Source organism: Dipodomys ordii, unplaced genomic scaffold (assembly GCF_000151885.1).
Source record: "Dipodomys ordii isolate 6190 unplaced genomic scaffold, Dord_2.0 Scaffold201, whole genome shotgun sequence".
NCBI classification, from domain to species: domain Eukaryota; kingdom Metazoa; phylum Chordata; class Mammalia; order Rodentia; family Heteromyidae; genus Dipodomys; species Dipodomys ordii.
In genome coordinates, this window is record NW_012267417.1 from 2,389,405 (window position 1) to 2,399,593 (window position 10,189).

General features: G+C 41.0%; 1 protein-coding gene across 1 annotated transcript in view; it reads right to left on the reverse strand.

The window, feature by feature from the left end:
* Nucleotides 1-9,604: 9,604 nt before the first annotated feature.
* The window catches only part of Slc35d2 (solute carrier family 35 (UDP-GlcNAc/UDP-glucose transporter), member D2), a 65,406-nt gene continuing 64,821 nt past the window's right edge, over nt 9,605-10,189 (reverse strand). The window contains exon 13 of the transcript XR_001175758.1: nt 9,605-9,643. The gene's annotated coding sequence lies outside the window, so the exon portion shown is untranslated. The remainder of the gene's footprint in view (nt 9,644-10,189) is intronic.

A 10,189-nucleotide genomic window follows, 5' to 3' on the forward strand; every position in this document is an offset into this window, starting at 1 on the left:
ACTCAAATTATGTGGGAATGCATGTAATTCATGTAAAAATCCATGGCCTCCTGTTCTTGGAGGTTAGTCATGAAACAGCTGGGGCTAAAACCTTCAGGCATGGGGCCCTGGGTTCAATTCCTCAGCACCACATAAGCAAAAAGAAAAAAGCTGGAAGTGGTGCTGTCGCTCAAGTGGTAGAGCGCTAGCCTTGAGCTGAAGAGCTGAGGGACAGCGCCCAGGCCCAGAGTTCAGGCCCCACGACTGGACCCCAAAATTTTTTTTAAAAATTAAAAATAAATAAAAATAAAAATAAGAGTTTCACGGACTTTCCTGCTCAGGCTGGCTTTGAACTGTCATTCTCAGATCTTCTCTCTTGATTTCTTTTGTTGACCAATGACGAGCAGCTGAAGTGTTAATTCTGGTAATAATAATCTGAAATCTGTTGCTTTCTCTTGTTCAGGTAGTTTCCATTCTTGGTGCCTTCTTTCCTTATGTGCTTGGTTGTTTTTACCTGTATATGTCTTACTTTGCTTGGAAATGTCTGTGTATGGTTTCGTGATGAGGCTATGTTCCCTAAGGAGGATCTGAATTTTCTTCCACTACATAGTGTTATCCTGTCCTAATCTTGTACTGCCCACTTGGCCTACTAGAATTGCCATCCAAATGATATTCTTTGTGCCTTTAAGGACAGGATACCAAATGTAGATAGCTGAAACAAGTAGAATCTAAGATCTCTGCCACTGTGACTGCCAGACATTCTCTATGTGACAATCTTCTGGCTTGACAGTTTTTTGGCTTCAGTGCTGTGAAAAGCTCATGAAATCTCTTCTGACATGTAAGGTATCTGCTGGGAAGTCTGCTGTCTGCCAAGTTGGGACTCCTCTGTGTGTTATTTGTTTGTTCTTTTCCCTTGCAACTCTGAGTATTATTTTGTTATATTAAATCTTTTTGTTTCTTGTTTTTTTTTTATTAGCATGTATTAAGTATACAAAATAAATAAATTTTGGGCTAGGAAGGTGGTAGAGCGCTTGCCTTGCAGGCATGGGGCCCTGGGTTCAATTCCTCAGCACCACATAAGCAAAAAGAAAAAAGCCAGAAGTGGTGCTGTGGCTCAAGTGGTAGAGTGCTAGCCTTGAGCTGAAGAACTGAGGGACAGCGCTCAGGCCCAGAGTTCAGGCCCCACGACCAGACCCAAAAATAAATAAATAAATAAATTTTATTATAAATTTTTGTTGTTGTTGTTGGTTGTGGGGCTTGAACTCTGGGCCTGGGCGCTATCCCTTAGCTCTTCAGCTCAAGGCTAGTGCTCTACCACTTGAGCCACAGTGCCACTTCTGGTTTTCTGGTAGTTAATTGGAGGTAAGAGTCTCACGGACTTTCCTGCCTAGGCTGGCTTTGAACTGTACTCCTAAGATCTCAGCCTCCTGAGTAGCTAGGATTACAGGCATGAGCCACCAGCACCCGGCTATATTTTACTATATGTATATAATGTACTTTGATCATATTTATATACTGTTACATTCTGTTTCTGTTATCCCCCTCCCTCTTCCTGCTTATCCTCTTGCAAAATGTCTCCTTTTTACTTTTATGTCTGTGTGTGTGTGTGTGCACACGCGTGTAAACACACCAGTACTGGGGCTTGAAATCAGTACCTGGGTACTGTCCTTGGGCTTTTATGCTCTAGACTAACACTCTACCTCTTGAGCCAGAGCTCCACTTCTGGCTTTTGGGGATGGGGAAGAAGGAGGGAGTTAAGGAGATAAGAATCTCACAGACTTTCCTGTCTGTGCTGGCTTTGAACCTCAATTCTCAGATTTCAGCCTCTCAAATAGCTAGGATTACAGTTATTAGCTACTACCATCTGGCTTTATGTCATTGAAAACTCTAGTTTCTACAAATGAGAGAAAACATTCAATATTCATTTTTCTGAGCAGGCCTATTTTACTAAACATGATGGTCACCAGTTTCATCCATTTCCTCAAAAATGACATGACTTCTTTTTGCTTTTTAGGTCCAAAACCAGGACTTGACTTCAATACCTGACACTTTCATTCACTGGTTAGTGCTCTACCAATTGAACCACACCTCCAGCCCCTTCTTTCTTCTTTATGGCTGAATAAAATGATATTACATGTGTGTGTCACATTTTTTTCATCAATTTTTCTATAGATGAGCACCTAGGCTGATTACATAACTTGGCTATCCTATCTAGCCATACTGATTTGATATTTGAAGGAATAAAAGTCACCATACAATAGAGACACCTGAGGACCCATATTTATGTATATGCTGCAACAATTGAATAGAATATTCTATAGGTATCTGTCAAACCACTTGATGTATAAAGCAACTTAACTCAGGTTTCTTTGCGAATATTTCTGTCTAGATGCTGTATCTATTGAGAGAGAGTGGGGATTGAAAATACCTAATATTATTGTATCTGCCCCTTCATATCCAGTAAAGTTTGTTTAATGTATATATATATATATATATATATAACATATATTTATAATAGTTACATCCTCTCGATGGGTTGTGCCTTTTATTATTATGCAGTAACCTTTTATGTCCCTTCTAACTAATTTGTCAAGTGTAAGCGTAGCTAGTCCTACTTGCTTTCAGGTTCTACTTGTTTAGAACATAATTTTCCATTCAGTCCATGTGTCCCTTTGCCAGTGAGATGAGAAAGCAATATCTTGTATCTTACAGACATGATGCTGTATGTTATTCTTTAACCTACTCATCCAATTTACATCTTTTAATTGAAGAGTTAGGACCATTTTGTCATTTGTGGTAATCATTGAAAGGTATGTACGAATCTTCCTCTCCTTTTCTTTTTATCTGAGAGCCTTACTGGTGTGCCGAGTTGATGCTTGATTCTCTTCTAATCATCAGTTGTTCAACAGTCCTATGGAGATTTATACGTTTCCTTTGCTCTTGTGCTTGTGGATGTATAGCTTTTTTTCTATGTATAGTATTCTTAAAGTATCTTCTGCAGTACTTCCTTTGTCATCATGAATTGTTTTAGTTCATGCTTATAATAGGAAGTCTTTATTTCTCCTTTGATTATAAAGAATAACTTTACTGAATATACTTATCTTAGTCAGCAGTTATTTTGTTTCAGGAATTAAAATACATCTGACCTTCAGGGTTTCTGTTGAGAGGTTTGCTATTACTCTGATAGGCAGAACTTGGTACTTTTCTCTTGCAGTTTTCAGAAATCTTCCATGGTTCTGTCATCTTGGTGTTTTAACTATAACATGATATGAGAGGTTCTTTTCTAGTCATATGTACGTGGGATTTGAAGTGACTCCTGTATTTAGATGCCCATTTCTTTCCCTAGAACTGAAGAAATCTTTGCTAAAATTCCATCGAAAGAGCTTTTACTAACCTTTGCTTTGTATCTACACCACAGATTCATAGGATTAATTTCATAATTATAACACATAGAACTTGCATGTTGATTTTATGATTGCTTATTTTTTCTTTATTATTATTATCAGAATATAATACTTGACTTCATCCTTACCCTGATATTCTTTCTCTGTCTCTTTTTCTATCAGTGCCTCTCTGTCTCTCTCACTCAGATTTCTTATGTACCTTGGGCTTCCCTAGAATGTTCTAGAAATGCCTCAAACTGGCTTTAAACTCAACACACCTGCTTTAGTCTCCCAAGTGTTGAGATGTACAGGTATGTGCCATCATACTTACCTGTATCTCTCTTTGCTGAATTTCTTTCCAAATTTTGAGTGAACCTTTCTGTTTATTTGAATTCCCTTTGAGAGTATTGGTTATTATTTTTAATTATCAAAGTTTATTGTTGGAGTCAGTTCCTATCACTAGGGGATACAACTATATCTTGTGTGCTATAGGAATTCTAGGCGAACAGCCTTTCTGCAAAACAGTTGGATAAGGGCTGTTAGGCATAGATCATAGTAAGGGAATGGAAGAGTGAGCCCAGAAGACCCTGACAGCAAAGCCATCACTCTAGGAAAGTTCCAGTGCTATGCAACCTATAAGGCATTATCTCTCACCTGACAATGAGACTTGAGGTGATGTGGAATGAAACAGGAGTCAAACCCATTTTCTACTATTCTGGGCAAGACAACTGTGGCTCCCAAGCAGGAACCTTAAATTAGATTTCATGACATCTTTTAAGCTCCCACTGCAAGAGAAATGACATGAAAAAGAAAGGGCTAGAAAGTACGCCAGTGGGAGGAAAAATTAAATAGAAATGGAATGGAAAATAATAAGGTTTATATGCCACTTCTGGATGACCAAAGGCATTATAGGTAAAAAAAAAAAGCAAAGAGGGACTTAAATCAAACACTGAACAGCATTCAGCCTCTAGAAGTGAAATTGCCCACCTTGTGTGACTGTGCAACTGGATTAAAAAGATCAGAAAAGGACCAACAGGAAAATGAGTACCTGAGTAGAAATAGGTGTTTTAGGAAGCCAAAAACATCTTATAAAATGTATGAGTCCAGTGTACAGGAAGAGAAGTGGTTTTTGGAATGTTAATTCTAGCAATGGCTTTGTCTTTGAGGTTCTGATATACATTTTTTTTGTAGCACAGACAGCTTTGAAGAAATGTTCTCAAATACTCAAATTATGTGGGAATGCATGTAATTCATGTAAAAATCCATGGCCTCCTGTTCTTGGAGGTTAGTCATGAAACAGCTGGGGCTAAAACCTTCCACTGTCTCTGTGACACGAACGTTACAGAAATTAAAACAAGTATCAGATGAGCCAAAGGGCCTTATACCATGGAGACAAAAGGGAGTTCAGTGACTTCTGCAGGCAGCTTGAAAAACAGGACTTCAGTACTAGTGCTTGCCTTATCATCAAATACAACAATGAAAAAAATAGGGCCATTAAACAAGACCCTAAAAGTCTAGCTGCCAACCAGATTTGGAAGATAAGTAAAACAGCATTATTTGTGTGAATTCCATCTTCCACAGTACTGTTGTTTGTCTATAGAAAAGCCATCTTCTGGCACCAGGCCAGTGTGTGTTGATTTTATAGTTATCCTTAGTAAATCAACTTCTCAAAAGGAAATGTGTAAGTAGCAGGTGTGCATAAGTGACATATTTGTACAAAATCTTTTCTGTAGTCTTGATCCATGTAGGGACAGGTTCTACTTTTGGAAGCATTTTCAAAGGCAGAGTATTGAGTTTGTTTGTTTGTTTGTTTTTACCAAAGGACACCACTAAAGCTGTATCCATAAGATGTCTCTTGGTGGTGGTGAACAGATGGTCTCTTCTCCAGCCTACATCTTTGCTGGGTAGTATTTACACATTTCTTTGATGGACAGATGGAGTCAGATCCAAAAGAAGACAGGGACCAAGTTTCATTTCTGTTTTAGTCTCTGGTGTGCCTAAAGGTCCGAGATTTTGCTGACACTTCATGGGCAGGGCATGAGGGGCTGTGCCCTGAAACGTGCTGGCTGCTGGTGGATCTTAACTGTTCTGAGCCCCACACTGTCTCTTCTGGAGCTCCCTGGGCATCCATACTTTCAAGAATGATCTTGAGTATTTTCCACAACTGTTTCAACCATAGTGTCATTTGCTTGGTCCTTCAGTTGCCCTCAGTCATGCTCTCAATATCACATTCTTTCGGTGGTTCCCCTCCTCCTGGCAACTCACTTCGATTTCCCACAGTTCGTCATCTTCCTCCTCCAAGTTGCTGGAGATGTGGCACTTGAACCCTTGGACAATGGATTCACTTGAGATGCTGTTCCATGCCACCATGACCCATTCCAGGAAGAGACCCAGGGGTGACTTCTTGGAATTCCCAGTGGGGCTGAGCGCCAGGTTCCCAACCAAAAGCCAGTTATAGTACTGGGCACGCACACTGTCATTCAATGGCTTGTAGACCACCACATCCAGCACCTGCAGCTGTGGGGTTAGGCTCCCGGGGATGATCACCATGTCCGTGTTCAGATTCTTCACAGAATCAGTGGCATGACCCCGGAAGCCATTCAGGATCAGCACCCCTCGTTGCTTGGGAAGTGCTCCTGTCCTGCGTTTCCACACCACTTCCAACCAGTCCTGCATCAAGTCTTCAGTCATCCACCCATAGCAATGGCAGCGGATTTCCATCCCACTGGGGAACTTTCCCGGGGGGATGTAGGTTCCCCTCAAAATGATATACGGAGGTAACTTCTTCCCATCAGCCAAGACACCAAGCATGGCAGTGATCCTTAGTTTCTCCCTGCCTGGAGTTTTGACCAACACAGGCTTTTCACCCTGGTTGTCAACAGTAACCCTGGATGGCACCTCCAAACAGATGGGTGTCTCGTCTGCATTCCCCATCTGTGTCACCTCGTAGTCATGCGCCCTGCGCAGAGATAACACAGTCTGCTGGTAAGTGATGAGCTTCTCAGTCAGGTCTTCAGGCAGGTGCTGGGGTACAGGTACTTTGTGCCTCAGAGACAGGTCATACCTTCTCATCATTCTTCGACACCAACCCAAGCTTGCTTTAAACCCTTTCTCTGGAATGTTCATTTCTTGGGCAATTTCAAGAGCTTTCAGCTGCATCGCCTCCCTGGTTATGGGGTCCCCTTTGGCCTGCATGTATCTGACATACTCAGCCACGCGTTGGTCCACCAAAGCAAACCTGCCATTCTTGGGACCTCGGAATGCCCGTCGCATGGCATGGGCATTCTGCAGCTGTGGCTTCACCTTGCGCCAGTCTCAAATGTTTTTTCGAATACTCCAAACTGCTTGGCAGCCTGGCAGTTGTTGGTGCTCTCGGCATACTCTACCACCATCAACTTGAATCCTGCATCTTAACTGCGGCACATCCCCGGCTGAACTGAAACTTCCCAGCTATGTCATCAGCCGAGAGTTCGTATCCCGGGAAGCCCATGGCCATGCAGAAGGGATACCCCTCACTCCATTCAGGCAGCTCAGTGATGTCCCGAGGCAGGTGCAGGCCAAAGCTGTCAAGATGCTGAGACAGAGGGAAGTGGGAGGTGGTATTCATTGGGGTCGCCCAATCTGGAGGCTTTACATCAGATTCTTCATTTTCTGTAACGGGTCCTCCTTGTAGCTGCCACTCATCAGAATTATGAGACTCTTCCTCCCGTTCCAAACGAGTGATCATGTCTGGCTTAGGAAATGGTAATTCCAGGGACAGAATAGTTTCATAATTCATCCTCATGACTTTCCGGTAGAGGGCCTTTTGTTGGTCCGTCAAAACTTCCCACTCCTCATCAGAAAAATATATGGCCACCTCATCAAATAGGGCTGAAACAGCAGGGTGGCCACTTCACATCCTCTCCAAAGCTATTCTCTAAAGCTTGAATCCAAATCCTGGGTCTGGGGATCCATTGTTTGTTTTGTTTTTGTTTTTGTTTCTCATCTCATCCACCTTCTGAGCAGATTCGTACTTTTTGCATATCGGTTGGGCCATCCTTCAGTTCCCAGCACTGAATCTCTTCTTCTTCCTCTTCTTCTTTCAGGGTCAAATTGAGAGGGTAGGTTGTAGACTCCATTTCTGCCAAGGGTGGAGAACCAGCGCTGCCTGCCGCCCACCTCCCCAGGCGAGCTTGCAACAAAGGCGGCCGTGGCCGGCAGCGGCAACCCCGGGGCATCCGTCCCCGCCGCGGCCCCTATTGGTTATTTTTTAAACTAATGTTTTGGATTTCTTTTAGCATTTCAGCTATTTCAGTATCTTTGTATTCAATTATTGAAAAATGAATTTTTTGAGGCATCATGTTGTCTTGCTTCTCCATATTTCTTGTGTTTCAATGTTAAAACATGTGTGGCTATTAGGATGGATATGTCTTCTACTTTTAGTGAGCAGCATTCTCTTAAAGGCTTACTCTCCAGTATCTACATAAAACAAGTCAGATATAGGAATACAATAAAAATCATTAAAGACAAATACTACCCATAGTCATAGAAAAGTTACAGAATAGAGCCAGGTGCTGGTGGTTCATACCTGTAATCTTAGCTACTCAGGAGGTGGAGATCTAAGGATCGCGGTTCAAAGCCAGTCCAGGCAGGAGAGACTGTGAGACTCCTATCTCCAATAAACCACCAGAAAACTGGAAGTGGCGCTGTGGCTCAAGTGGTAGGCTAGCCTTGAGCTGAAGAGCTGAGGGACAGCACCCAGGCCCAGAGTCCAAACTCCGCCACCCACCAAGAAAAAGAGAGAAAGAAAGACAAGTAACAGGCTAAAAGTAATGTAATATTATGAAGTTAAAAAAGTTAATAAAGGCAAAAGTAATAATAAGTCATACCAGTCAGTTACTTCTGTAATCCTAGCTACTTAGATGACAGAGATTGGGATGATTGCAGTTTGAGGCCAAATCAATCAAGAAGTTTATGAAATCCCATCCTAATCAATAAAATATGGAGTATAAGCAGTGTTACATGCCTGGTCCTCTCATGCTATATGGCATCAATTAATGCTACATGGGAAGCATTAATAGGAGACTTGCAGTCCAGGCTCATCCAGACATAAATGTTAGATTCTATTTGACAAATAATGAAGGTGAAATGGGTTTGGGGCAAAGTTTAAGACTTAGAGTGTCTGCCTAGAAAGCTCAGAGTCCTGGGGAGTTCAAACCCCAAAAGAAAACTGCAAAAGAAAAAACTTGAGTGAAACAAAGGAGGATAAAGTAAGAAGTAGGGAAAGAGAAAAAAAGAAGTAAAGGAAAAGAACATGAAAACTAGTAAGAGATAAGTTATCCAATTATAAAGAAAATGTGCATATAATGAAACAAAAATTGGGATTATTAGAATTGTGTTAAACATTCAACTCATTTACAGTTTTTTTTCAGCATCTCCTTATGTTTTCTAAGTTCAAAAAGTATATTTTTCAGAAACTATTTCTTCTTTTTAACTTTGAAACTTACATTAATAAAATAAAAGAAGTAGAACTTCATGTGCTATTTTTGTTAAAATAGTTTTTGTTTGTTTGTTTTTGGTCTGTTGTGGGGCTTGAACTCTGGGCCTGGGCGCTGTCCCTTAGCACTTCAGCTCAAGGCTAGTGCTCTACCACTTGAAAACCACAGCACCACTTCCGGCTTTTTTATTTCTGCTTATGTGGTGCTGAGGAATCAAACCCAGGACCTCATGCATTCAAGGCAAGCACTCTACCACTGAGCCACCTTCCCAGCCCATTAAAATAGTTTTTAGGGAAAATCCTTTAAAATGAATATGGAAATGGTCATGCATTATTCAAAATAGTCCAAAGGAGAGACAACTTAAATGTTTCATGAACGAATGAACATGATGTACTGCATCCATGCAATGGAATATTATTCAGCAATATAAAAGAAAGGTATCTCAGCCATATACTAGTTATTGCAAATAAGGGAAACCATGGGATCTATGTTTCTTTGGGCCTAGCTTACTTCACCTAATATAATTTTTTCCAAGTCTTTCGATGTTGGTATAATTTGTGGAGGGGAAGGAAAAAAACAAATTGTTTAGGTGGACCCATTGCAACAATGAGATGTACAAGACGTTATGTCAAAAAATGAACTTTACAACTTTGGTGCAGGATGGGGAGAGGGAACTGGGGGGGCAGTAGGAAGGGATGGTAAGGGAAAAACAAAGGAGGAGGCAACAATGCTTGATAAGAATGTACTCATTACCTTGCTCATGTAATTGTAACCCCTCTGTATGGTATTTTCACAATAAAATCTCTATTAAAAAAAGAAAACATGCATAAATATAATTAGATAAATCCAAGAAGAATAATTAAAAATAATCACATTAAACATTTGGGAACGCTTTGTCTCACATCTGTAATCCCAACTCCTCAGGAGACAGAGATTGGGAAGATTGTGGTTTGAGGCCATCCTGTACAAAATAAAAGTTAGAAAGATTCCCATCTCAACCAGTAAGTCAAACATATCTTTAATATTAGCAACATGGAAGGCATAGGTAAGAGGATCACAGTCTAAGGCCAATTTCAGGCAAAATGTAACACCCTATCTGAAAAATAACTAAAGTAAAAGGGGTTGAAGGCATTGTTCATGTGGTAGAGAGCTTATTAACAAATAGAAAGCCTTAGTTCAAACCCCAGTGCTGCCTAAATATATAAGTTTAAAAAGGAGTACTTAAGAATACAGTAGCTGGGCTGGGAAGGTGGGTCAGTGGTAGAGCACTTGCCTTGCATGCCTGAGGCCCTGGGTTCGATTCCTCAGCACCACATAAGCAAAAAGAAAAAAAAAGCCAGAAGTGGTGCT